We start from the raw sequence: 13,224 nt of genomic DNA, 5'->3' as shown, positions 1-13,224 counted from the left end.
TGGTATGCCCAACCACCTGTTTACTCGACCCTTGCCCTACCTGGCTACTTATGAAAGCCAGTCATGGGATTGGTCCCTGGGTCCAGGAGGTTATCAATGCCTCTCTGAGGGAGGGCCGGGTCCCTGCCCCCCTGAAGGAGGTGGTGATCAGGCCTGTCCTGAAGAAGGCATCCCTGGACCCAGAGGTGGCTGCCAATTACAGACCGGTGGCCAGCATCCCGTTTCTGGGCAAGGTGTTAGAGCGGGTGGTGGCGGGACAACTCCAAGCACTCTTGGATGAAACAGTGGGTGGTTCAGGTTTTCAGGTAAGTGATTTTGGTCCTGTCCTGGACAGGGTTGCACTCCCTCTAAAGGACAGGGTCTGCAGCCTAGGAGTGCTCCTTGACCCGAAGCTGTCCCTGGAGGCCCAGGTGATGGCAGTGGCAAGGAATGCCTTCCTTCAGCTTCGGCTGATTCACCAGCTGCCTAGCCACTGTAACACATGCTCTGGTAAACTCCCGGTTGGATTATTGTAATGCAGTCTACATTGGGCTGCCCTTGAAAACAGTCCGGGTACTTCAATTGGTACAAAACAGAGCTGGCAGGTTGCTGACGGGGGCTGGCCGTTATTCTCATATAATGCTGGTCCTCTATCAGTTACACTAGCTCCCAATTGAAGTCTGAGCCCAATTCAAGCTGCTGGTACTAACCTACAACATGGTCCCAAGCCCTAAACAGCTTGGGACCAGGATACCTGAAGGAATGCCTCCTTCCCTATATGCCTTCATGCCCCTTAAAATCGACAGGGGAGGTCTTGCTCCGGGAACCCTCTCTGAAGGAGGTACAGAGGGTGTCTACCTGGAGGACGGCCTTCTTTGCGGTGGCACCCAGATTATGGAATATGCTCCCCAGAGAGTCCGCCAGCTGCCAACTCTCTACTCTTTCTGGTGCCAGGTAAAGATCTTTCTACCCAGCATTTAAATAATTAAATTAATAATTTTGATAAGATAATAACAATATTTTACAGTCACATTTTCTTTCTTTTTCCCCTCTTCTTTAATTTGAATTAATTGTTATAGTTGAATGTTTTAATGTTTATTATTGAATATTTTAATTGCATTTTATGATTATTTATAGCTGTATGACATCCTGAGGCTATACAAAGAATGGGCTATAAATGGTTTAAATAAATAAATAAATAAATTTCACATGAAGGGAAAAACAGAATCTGAAAGCAAGAGTTCACAATAAGTCAGGATACATTTAAGAGTAAATGGCATTTGGGGAAATAAATTTGATTCAGACATACTTCAGCTCTTCTTCATTTTAAGGACCATTTTGCTGTTCATATGGCAAAATGTAAAGCTCCAACTGATTTAAAGTATGCATGCTTTAAAGCACTGGTTTTTCAGTCACTTTTCAGGATGTTAAAAAGACAGTAGCCCCCTTCTGCTTAGAAGTATTCTCAGAAATAGTGGGCAAAATGTCTGTGTGCTGATGGCTTTTTAGTTTTTTCTTATCTAATATTATTATATTACCAACCCGTTCTGCTTTTACCGTGTTCTTGAGGCTTAAGTGAGAAGTGGAAGCCATCAGGCTTAGTCTCTTCTGGACAGGACAAGTCAGATCAAGGCAAAGTCAAGGTAAGACGAGAGGTCAGGAACAGACAACACAGCTAGGACCTCCCAGCTGAACTATGAAAAGATGTTGCCTTAGCAGGGAGCCGAAGCCATTTGAAACCTTGTACAGGCTGGCTGACCAGACCTGTGCCATGGATGTTCCCCTCTCCTTAGAGCAGTTGACTGTGCTTTTCAAACATCTCTCATCCAGCGTGCATTTGTGGACTCCTGTGCGACTGTAGAGAAGGAGCATCAACGCATTCTTACTAGGACATGTTCTCTCTAGTGAAATGGCCCGTATCATGTCCTCCTCTGAGTCTTCTTCAGGCTACTACTGTTACCCTGTAGCTGAAACTTAATGCTGGAGTCAATGTGTAGCTGAAGCTCTCAGGATGACTTATGCAAGGAAAGCAAAACCAGTGTCATCCCCTAGTGTTACTCCGGAGCAAAGTCTGAAAACCACTGCTAAAAAAGTTGGTGTTGGGTGGTACTGATAGGAGATAGAATATCATAAATAATGTTGAACAGCTTTCCATCCTCTGGTGCTCTCTGGCTGTGCTGGTCTATAAAGCCCATAATCCCCAAACCAGATTGCAGAAAGCTGATTTTGGATGCCCTAGGAGAAACATGGTGTTCCCCTTACATTTCGTTTGCTTTGGCTTGCCCCGCCTAGCTGAATATGCTGCCTAAAGATGATGGCAGTTGTAGTCTAACCTATTTGGCGAGTACCAGGCCAAATTCAGATGATCAGCTAATAGGTGCTACTGGTCTAAGTGAGAGAAAATCCTGAGTTCTAGTCTGATTCAAAACCAAAAACTCTCCAGAAAGTTCCTTCTCATAAAAAGCAATAAGTAAATAAATGTGTAAACTTCAACCTTGTCATGATTACTTCTGCTATTTGGCCATATTTATTTCCAGAAGGTCAGCTCAGAAAGGTAAATTTCACTTCCACAGCAGCTTCTGAAGCAAATTCCTAGGATCAAAAGCAAGATAGACAAACCAAGCTAATGCTGGCTTCCTTTACCATTCCACAGAGCAAGTGGAACAGCTTATAAAACCCAACAGCTGATAAATTTGCATCCAGTAATGTTGGATTGACATAGCTATTGTATCTATTAAAATAACACAGGCGAAAATTATTTCCTAGGGTATCACTTTTCAAACTGAATTGTAAGCAGCACATTCCCTGTTACAGAATCAGAAAATGTGTGAATGAATGCTGATCTGTTTTGCTGTGGTTAGCTATTGGCAGAAACAGCAGCCTGTCCTGACTTTGCTTGCTTCAAGTGCTATTTCTTGTCTAAATGAGTCTGTCTGCCTATCTCTAGCAAATATTAATGCCACTACATGTAACCATCTTAGAAATGGTGCTTTCTTCCTGGCATTTAGCAGTGAGCAAACCTCTTGGAAATGTTGAACATCAAAATGGCAGGGACTCAGCAAAGGCAAACAAGCACAGAAATGGTGGAGGGAACACTGAGAAGCTTTTCAGGCTGGAACGGTTTTGCACAGTTGTAGCAGTGCAGTGACTGGGATGTAGAATCAAGCTTCCAAACAGCACTTCCTCTCTGCAGTGCCAGATCCTTGCAGCAAAGCAACAGTAGGAAGGCGCTTGTTAGCTAGGATTGGGCACTAAAGTCAGTCTCCTTCTGCTCAGCAGGGCATGACCCCTGGGAACCATGTCCAGCATTGCAGACTTCAGCCAGTGAAGATCTTGATTCCCCTCATCCACACGATCGCCTCCCTTTCATGACATCTTCCCTTTATCCAGCCATTTCCTCCTTTAAAAATCACCGGCAGTACTGCATGTGCAACTCGCAGGATGTGGCATGAGTGCTGTGGGAAGCTAATGGTTAAAAAAGCAACAGCTGTAAGGAGATGAAATGGCCCTTTACAGCCTGGGCAGAAGTTGGGGGAATCAGCGGTGCTCACGGAAGAGGGCTTTGCTCATCAGTCCTGCTCCTTGCTGGTTTGGCTGGTTTCTATGGCTACTTCAGAAATTACCCTGTTATGCTTATGATGTGGATGGAAAAGAAAGAATGGAGGCTCAACCTGATGGGTATAGCCTATTTTTGATGTCTGTGCCTGCACTAAACCAAACAGTGGGAGCACTTTAAGATCATTTTCAGTAACTACCCTTGCTGAGCATCTCTGTTGGTCTGATCTTCCCTCTGCTTTCTCTTCTACTGCCATCCAACTCTCTCCTCCTCCTCCTCCTCCACCCTCCCTTCCCTGGCGTGGAAGTATCCATGTGGGTATCCATGTGATGGGCTAGAGCACCTGGTGACTTCTAGCTTCCTCAAATGGGTGGCCCCAGCTCTCCCGTCCAACCTGGGGATCCTGCGGCTATTCCCTCTGTCCTCCTCCATGCCTTTCCTGGATCCTTCCAGGCAAAGCTTTCGCAGGAGAGCCATGCCATCTCAGTTACCACCTTTTGGTTTCCTGGTGCTTCCACAGGGACGGCTCCTGGTGCTACCAGTGAGAAGACATCATGCAGCAGAAAAGAATTTCTGCAAGAAGGAAAAAGAGGGGAGCAGTGGTCAGAGCATACAGGAGGGCTGGAACTGGGCGACATCAAACCCCACTTAAATTATGTGAATGAGGCAAAATTTTTCAAAAGTGCACCAGGAAACACCCCAAAGCAGGCTGTGGTTCCATTTGCCTGAGCTGCAACTTACAGCCTTCATTTTATTTTATTTTTCTTTTGAAAACAAACAAACCAACCCAATCAACCCCATTCCAGATTCCTTCACTTGTGAAGCAACACTTGTCTTTTTAGAAAACACCGTTAAGTACTCTGTGTGTCTGTGAGGGGAGTGAGGGGAGGACTTGGGGGAGGTGATCGGGCACACGATGCCTCCTCACCGGTGGAGCTGGGAGCCTTCCCACCAAGCAGCGCCACGAATGAGGCTGCATGACTGCACTGTGAAAGCCTCTTTCTGGCAGTGTTCCGTTCTGGCCACCTCACCAGAAAAAGGGCAGTGCTGAGTTCTCGCTACACAAGTGAAGAGCAGCACAGCCCTTACAGAGGTGGCTTCTGGATGCAGCTTGTAACAGGCCATCGCCTGGCCTAATCCATGGAATTCCAGCAACAGCATATGGTTTTACTCACTTGCTTTCTTACCCCTTCTCCATTTTTTTGCTGTCACTGCAGAAACTTCACCAAGGAGAAACAGCTGGAACAGCTGCATGGTGCTTCTTACCAGCAACACTAGGAGCTCTCTGTCAGGAAGTGCCCAGTCTCTCTCTCTCTGATCTGGAGGAGAGGGCCAAGGCAGCCTCTCTGTTTCCTCTTGGCTGCTATTGCATTAACCCCACCCCCCCCATGAAAAACAAACAGAGTCAAGAGAAGAATCTGGCCAGGTTGTGCTCCTACAGAGTCTACCCTTATTATCCCTTTGTTGACTTGCTGCCAGCCCAAAGAAGCTGAACTTGAAAACCAGCTGCTTGTGCATCTATTGCTCACTCCTTCTTTTGAAGAGGCAATTTGAATTCATACAGTATGAAACATTTTCCTCTTTTCTGCTTTTCCTGACATTACCTTTTACATGCTTAATGGCATCCTCATGTTTTGCTCCTTTCCCCACTTGTTTTTAATTAAAAAAAAAACTGTTAAAAGGGAGCAGACAAAAAGGGTGAGGGCAGAGTTGAAGGTGTACAGGGGGAGAAAAGTGCTGTGGGTCATTAGCTTAACACCCCTGGCCGTGTCAAAACTCCACCCTTGGAAAAAGACAAAAGAAGACAGCCTTGGGCATTTACACCTATGGAAATTGTGCTAGTCCTCAATTTTTCTCAAAATTTTGGACAGTCCCTTGTCTCAGGAAAGGTGGACCAAAAACACAACAGTAATGACAACAATAACAACACACATGGAGCTTTTGATTTCACAACAACATGTGGATGCCCCTGAGTGCAGGAAGCATAGCTATTCTAAAGTAAACACCTTGCCAGGAAAGCTCCCTCAGTCTGCATGCATGCCGGGTTTTAGAGTTGTCTCCAATGTAGGGAAAAGTACGGTAAATGATCAAATCCTGATTATGTTTGCAGTGCTGTGTGGATCTGCCCCAAATTTATACCAGCACAACTCATGCAATCCTCATGCAGTAGTGTGAATTTGAGAGCGAAAAGTGGTGAAGTTGAATTATGTGCAGGGAAGAGACATTCCCAGGCTTTCTTTTTAGGACTAGGCTTTTGTTTTCAAGGCTTGTGTTTAAAGGCCCTGTGAGGTGATTGTCGATAAGCCAACAGAAGTCACTGCCATTGCTTTAATTCTATTGCTACTTGAGACGAGCTCCTGAGAGGAACGATTTCTCTGAAATGGGTCCCCTCGTCCTAGTTTCCTAGAAGAAATTCTTAAGAGGGGAACAGAGGATTGTTGCTAGAAAGCAGCCTACATGTGGTAAGTCAACTGTGGTGAGCTGGGAACAATGATCTGAACTGAAGGTTGCCCAGAAAATGGGGGACCCGAAGAACTGTGTCTGGAGCCTAGAAACATAAGAGGATCACAGACAGCACGGCCTGCCTGTGGGGACCCTGGGAATGGAAAGGAAGAAGAAAATTACAGGAGCGAAAGCAGGTGGACAGTGTCAGCAAAACTGCCAGCTGCAAAACATCGGTAATGGGGACCCAATCTGATCCTTCCAGGGCTTCCTGATGTGTGGAAATCAGCATGGGGAGATTTATCCAGCATGAAGATGCGGTAATAGGCAAAACTGTTTTTGTCAAATATATGCCTTCCACACAACTTTTAAAGGCTGACTCCATCCCTGCTCAAAACAAGGCAGAAAACTCAGCACAGGAGCAGAGTTTCACTTCTGAAAAACCTGCCTTAATATAGGCAGTCACACTGCAAGCTAGTCTAAATAAAGAACAAAATGAGGAATCTTGTTCTTATCTGCACAAGAAAAATGTTCTTTGGGAAGTGTTATTTGGAGAAAAAAGCTTAGATCTGTAAACAAGATTATTACTTCTGGGGAAAGTAGTCAATGATCCTGTTTGTGCTTCTCAGATGAGTTTATGGGGGAAAAGATTCAAGATTATTTATTTTAGGAGAAATTGACTTGCTAATGGATATGCACAAATCAAAGGAACGATAATCATACAGCATCAGCAACTGATATTACCATAATGCTGAAGATGGATGCAGCAAGATTATGACTAAATCAGGGACAGCAGTGGGTGATTTGCTAATTCAAGAAAGGCTCAATGCGCTTAATAATGCTTTAGTAGTGTACCTCATGTCTTTCATACTATACATTAAGAAATGTGTGACTATTTTTTAAAAGTTCGGTTTAATAAATTTACAGTACCCATTTTCACACAGCACCATTGCCAATGAATAAACAAATTACATGTTTCCAAAACAACAACAAGAACATTAGGTTTGAAATGTTCACTGTAGACATCTTCCTATCTGTTTTTAAAAAGAAAATCAGGCTAAATGTGTAAATGTTGACTTCAGTCAAAACAAAATTGTACATCCTCCATTTTGGCGCATTTATTTCTTTATATCAGTGTAAAATATCTCTTTTGCAGTCTTCTCACAGTTTGCATTAATTGACCAAAAGTATATTCTCTCTCTCTCTCAGTGTGTGTGTGTGTGTGTGTGTGTGTGTGTGTGTGTGTGTGTGTCTCACAACAACCATCTACGCTAAAGAATGGGGATATTTAAGAGATGTCTGGGAAAGTTGAGAGTTGCTCTGGAAGTGTGAACTCTGCTGCAAGAGCCAAACTGTGAAAAGGCAAAACCTTTGCATGTCCAAACCAAACAAAATCACAACTGATCCAGAGTTGCTTCTAGGAGGGCCTCAATGCACACTTAAGCGTGCCTTGAGGAGCAAGTTATTCTCAAATGTGCCTGGCTTGATCTGGAAATTTAAACAGGCAACTATTTTGCACCGTGGCTGCTGCTACACACATCACACCTTCATGTAGTTGAATTCCAGGTTTTATTTTTGTACAAGAACAGTATTTTAGATTTTAGATGACTATGTCTGTGTTTTGATGCATGGCTTATGTTTATCTCAGTAAACTGCATTCATCAGTCTCTGAGTAATTTGTATCACTAGTAACTGCTTAGTTTTTTTGTTTTGCAAACACCTTTTTTGTTTCCTATATAGCGTATGCATTTAAATAATTAAAGAGAGATGGAAAGCATGAAGATCCTGAGGAAATGATATGATGGAAAATAAAAAGCAACAAGTGGAGGGGGAAGATAAGGGAGTGACGGAGAGGTCTGCACAAGATGAAAAGAGTGAGGAATCCATCGAAGGTCAATCCATGGAATGAAAAATGCTGGGCAGATACAACACAAAACGGAGAGAAACAACGTTGCTGGCACCATTCCTCTTTCACAGCTTAGCAGGAAGTGTCTGTCAATAATTGCATATGAATCAAATGATCATTGCATTTTTTTTAAAAAAAATGGTCAATTCAAAGGTATTCTGCTTTTTGGGTACCTCTGAAAACTTGTAAGGCTATACTTTGCCTTGGGACTCAAGAATGAGAGGACTGTACACTCTGGTTCCTGCCACCAGCCAATCATCTGAAGGCCGATGCCTCCTATTACTATCTATTTGTGGAAGCAGGTGTTATACAAACTGCTGCCTCTTTTCTTCTCTTTTTGGTCATGTATGAATGGCTACTCTAACTTGGAAGTTGCTAGGCAGCCCTTCCTGGAAATCTGATGGGGACCACTGTCTCTTGGATTATTAAACTGTGAAACATTTAGGCTCTGTTTGCTGGTTCTGTTTTGAAAAAAGGCGAGTAAAGAGTAGAAGGTTTGTAGTGAGGAATCCATACTGTGGACAAACTAGATAGTCATTCCTCACCCCTCCACCTTGTTCACTTTCTCTCTATCAGCTTTATGCATAATTTTGTACAGGGCCATGCCCACCCTTGCTTTCCCCTTTCTTTTAGTACTTGAACCAGGGACCATCCAGTGAAGGTGCAGGATGTAAGAATTTGGGCCAAGGAAAGGAATTACTTCTTTACATACCTCATATTTCAAAGATGGGATTCTCTGTCCCAAGATTCAAAAATGGCCACCAGCTTGGACCAGTTCAATGGGGACTAGACAAATTCATGGAACATAATTAGCCACAACGACTATACGTTACCTTCTGTAAGAGGCAGCGTGCCCCTGATTACCGATTGCAGGTGTTCCTTGGGTACACCTGCAATGGGTATTGTGGTCTTCCTGCAGGTGTTTGCGTGGCTGCTGCAGGAGCAGAATTCTCCAGGTGCAGAGTGCCCCCAGCCAGTCAAATTATCCTGGCTGAAGCCAAAAGTGCCTCTCCTCTCACTGGTAGTCAAAATATTGTGGGAATGAAATAACCAATAATTTACAGATTGGCTGTTTGAGTGAAGCGCATTTCAGATACATTTGGTTTGGCTGACAATGCTGATTCTCTCGCTGAACAAGTCCTAAGGAGCTCCAGGGGTCCAAGGATATCCTGTTAGAACAACTGTGTTATGTTATCAGCTACGCGGAACAGCTTGTCATACTTTATTTATTGCCACTATGTGTCCTTTGCTTTGCCATTTTTAGCCTCTTTTGTCAAAGTTCAGCAATACTCACCACATCACACCTTAGTCCTAAGATGGCCATCCTGCACTCAGGAATATTGTGCACTAATGTTTAAAGTAAGTTCAGCTGGCAGAGCTTCCATGCACGTGAGGGCAGGTTGGGCTGCTCCAAATCCTTCTGCCGACTGGGGTGGAGGTAAGATGGCACCCGCTCCATCCTACGTACAGAAGTTGACCAGAGTGATAGCTGGAATTACCTCAGCGGTGCCTCCAGAACGGTGTCCTTCAGCACGCCTGTCCTCTTAAGCTAGTTTAGGAGGTGCAGGTCAGGCTGTGGAGCACCCACAAGTCCGTGTTCGAAAAGCTCACGGGTTTCTCCCCCACCACATCCACACCCTGCAGCCTCAGCTCACTCTCCAGAGTCAGGGTCAGCCTTGACTGCCAAGTTTAGGCTTGGTGTTTTCTTTCTCAGATGTTCGCTGAGCAAAGAGTAACCCCCACAGTTTCCCGAGGACTCTCAAAAGCCAGTATAAGGAAGTGTCTCAGCTGTCCCTGACTCAGAAAAGCTGTGTCATTTAATTCACACCTTATATAACCATCCCACGCATAGAGTCATTTTCCAGTTTATAATGGTAATTCAATGACACCTCATCTGCTGAATCATTAATTAGCACTAGAAAACTTTCTCTTAATTTGACATCCTGGTCCTCTTTTGTCTCCTTGCATTCAAGGCTTGTGTAGCCTCATCAAATACAATTGCCTTTAGAGGCGAAGGCCCACCAATTTCCCCATCTTTATGCATTTATTGCTTCTTGGCATGTGGCTGGGAGAGCCGGATATGGATTAGCAGAGTCATGATTGCGCTGTGTCCTGCCGTTGGGGGATGTGTCTATCCAGTGGCTGAGAACGTCCTCACAGATCCTCCCCCGAGGACCCCGGATAGCTGAGGTTGGCCTCCAGAAAGGGGGGCTTGTCCACAGCTGTATCCAGTATGCAGAGCTCCCTCCCATAGCAGGTCCTTCTGGGCCCTTCCCAGTTTTCACTTCTGGTCCAGGCAAAGGTCGTTCTTTCATACATTTGGTGGATTGTTAATGGTGGTGGTGGTTGGTTTTTCACCGGGGCCTGTTTTGAGTGGGTTAATGCATGTCTGCAACTGTAAAAATCTGCAGGTATTTATTTTATCTTGCCATCGACATTGTGCCAATATCTGGGTTTTTTTTCCTTTGGTGGCTGTTTGAAGCTTTTATTGGTTTATTATTAGCTCCCTTGAATGCCTTGTTTGGGGAAATGGCAGTATTTACAAGTCTAAATTAATAATTCAGTAAAATCTTTACAGAAATTTCACATTCCAATAGTTATCTGCATAACGGGGCTTAGAGTACTGGTGGGAGGTGGCGTGGGCTTCAAGGGATACTGGGCAGGTGATTGGGATACTGGGCAGGTTATCTTCTGGTGATTTCAATCCCCCAAAGCTCTCCCGAGAAGACACAAATTCACTTTGAGTGTTTCCCCTACACATATACTCATGAGTTGGGTTCTTGCAGCATCTATAAAAGCTATAAATTCTTTCATGGGTAATCTTCCAGGATTGATAAAATAACTGGAATAAATGAACTGCTGAAAGTAGAGGAATATCCCCCCGCCATTGATTTTATCCATACACTTGTCTTCCATCTTGCTGGAGGTGAATCCCCATTTCCCCACTTTCTATCTTACTTCTCCTTTGATGAGGCAAAGGATTACTCCTCCCTGCGTGCTTCACAACATGGAAGACCTCCCGGATTGATATAGGCCAGGCGTCTCTAAGCTGGTGGAATCCAAAATGTATTGGACAGTTTGGAGTCTCATGGCCATGCTGGCTGGGGATAATGAAAGCCGAAATTCAACACCTCTGAAGGCCAACAAATTGGGAAGTCCAGCATAAGGAAGAATTCTTATAACCCAGCATGATTCAAAGATATATGAGTGGAGGAAAAGTTAGACCATTGTGTGTAGTTTTTTCTAATTAATGTGAAAGAACGTTCAAATCTGCCAGTGGTACCATTTTGGGAATGGCGCATGGCATTTCTGGGCCATAATCCAGTTTTCATACTCTGCCTTCCACAAGCAGAAAGATATGGTCCCAGCATCCGGGTACAACTACCATTTGTTCAGACAGAGCTGACTGTGCCATTCCTCAATCAGATCTCTAGAGTCACAAAGCAGCGAAGAAGCAGTGGACCTAGCAGAATGATAAATTGTGGTACGTGCAACAAAATAGTACTTATGGAAAGAGATGGCTCAGGTCAAGAGGTCAGTAATGGAGAAGAAGCACTGATTTTGCCAGGATTCCTAGAAATGAATATTTACAAATGTATGCATGTATATGGGGAACAACACAGATCCACGGATCCTGAAAAAGGCTGTGAGTGTAAAGGCTAATCTGGAGAATGGAGTCCAAATTGTGGTCCAGTTTCCACTGTTTCCATTGGCTATCAAAGATATGTCTTTAAGAGCAAACGGATGTGCAGACCAGACATTGGCAGGCATTAAGGTTTAAGTTCCTACTGTTCACAACTTCACTTTTGGACTTCTGCGTATTCAGTGGAACTTAAAGGGGTAAGAAAAGACCAGGACAGAGAAGTCTGGGATTCTAAGCCCCTCAGTGTAGCTTTAGCTCAGAAACACAACTGAAGCCTTCCTCCCATAACTATAATTGCCACATTGGCCTTGTCAAGTAAATGGTTTTTCAATTGCATAAATATAAAGTTTTAAGAGGAGGTAATTGCTTAAGTGTTCTCCTCAGATGTCCAAAACCCGATGTTACCCCTGCTGTAAAGGAGAGATAAGACTATAGAAGTCACAGAGAGCCTGGCAGTAATTGAAAGGGGACCTACCCTTACGACTTATCAGATATCAGATACTCAGATACGTGGCATAGATAACGAGATATGCACTTTGCCTTATCAAAGGTACGGTAGGCACTAGATACAGGAAGGTTTCTTGCTTTCAGCCTTCAAGACCTCTTCACGGGGAGGAGATCCTGCAGCTGCATTAGGCAGGCTTAGAGGAACGGGGTGTGCCCGCATGCAGACCATGGCTAAGAGGGGCCCTGCAGCCCCAGCGTGGCTCCTGTCTCTGTCCCCCCCCCCACACTCCAAAACACTGCACCAGGTGGGTTCTCATGACACACCAAGCCAGGCTGGCGCACTCTGGCTTAGAAGCCACCCTCCCAGCTAGGTATGGAGCAGAGGAAGTGGTGCATCATAGATGAGGTGTGTTGAGTCCCCCTTTCCACTAGTCGTCCCACAGGCACCCCGTGGGACATTGGGGAGCACGGAGGCCTGCCTCCCTGCTGCTGCCACGCACGAGTGGGGACTGGCATGAGGGGAGGCGGCAGCCACGTTAGGCTTGGCCGGCTGCTGATGGCCCTCACCCTGGCTGCAGGAGCAGCAGTGATGCCCGTCTCGGCAGAGTCGAGGTCAGCTGCTGGCACCGCAGGGGAGGGGAGGCTGAGCAGAGGGCAGCCCTGGCACTGCTGCCACCCGAGCCTGCAAGCTGATCTCTGCCTCTGCCAACCCCACCTGTGCTGTTGCTGTCCCCAGCGGTGCCAAAGTGGGAAAGCTTCTAGCAGCCCCCCCACCCCGTCCAATGCCCCCTGCCCAGTGCCACTTCGGGGCAGCTGCCAGAGGCTCTTGACCAGGCACCACTGGGCCGAAGCTGCAAGAGTTTCTCGCTGCTCTTGCCAAGTGGCTTGCCAGACCGCGTGTGCTGCCCTCGTGCTTGGCATGCCGTCCATGTGCATAAGGCATGACAAGCCCAAAGGTGGAGCTAAAGACTTCCGTAAACCAGGGCCAGGCGCTGACTTGTTCACAGGACAGGGCAAACTGTCCAGTACTTTTGTCACTGGGCTGTGAGAAGATGCCTCTCTGTAGCGTCTGGCAATGCTTGGTTTGCAGTTTGCATTATAAAGGTAATGGACGGAAATACCACTGGGCAGCTTGGCTGCCAGAGGTGAGCATTCAGCAGTTGCAAAGTTCGATTAGCTTGGATCCCTATTTTGTTGGTCAAGAGAGCACTAACAGATGGCACTGTACACCTAGAAACTCTCACCTGGGAG

Source organism: Varanus komodoensis, unplaced genomic scaffold (assembly GCF_004798865.1).
Source record: "Varanus komodoensis strain SLA01 unplaced genomic scaffold, ASM479886v1 scaffold2, whole genome shotgun sequence".
NCBI lineage: Eukaryota > Metazoa > Chordata > Lepidosauria > Squamata > Varanidae > Varanus > Varanus komodoensis.
Note: the sequence above shows the minus strand (reverse complement) of the source record.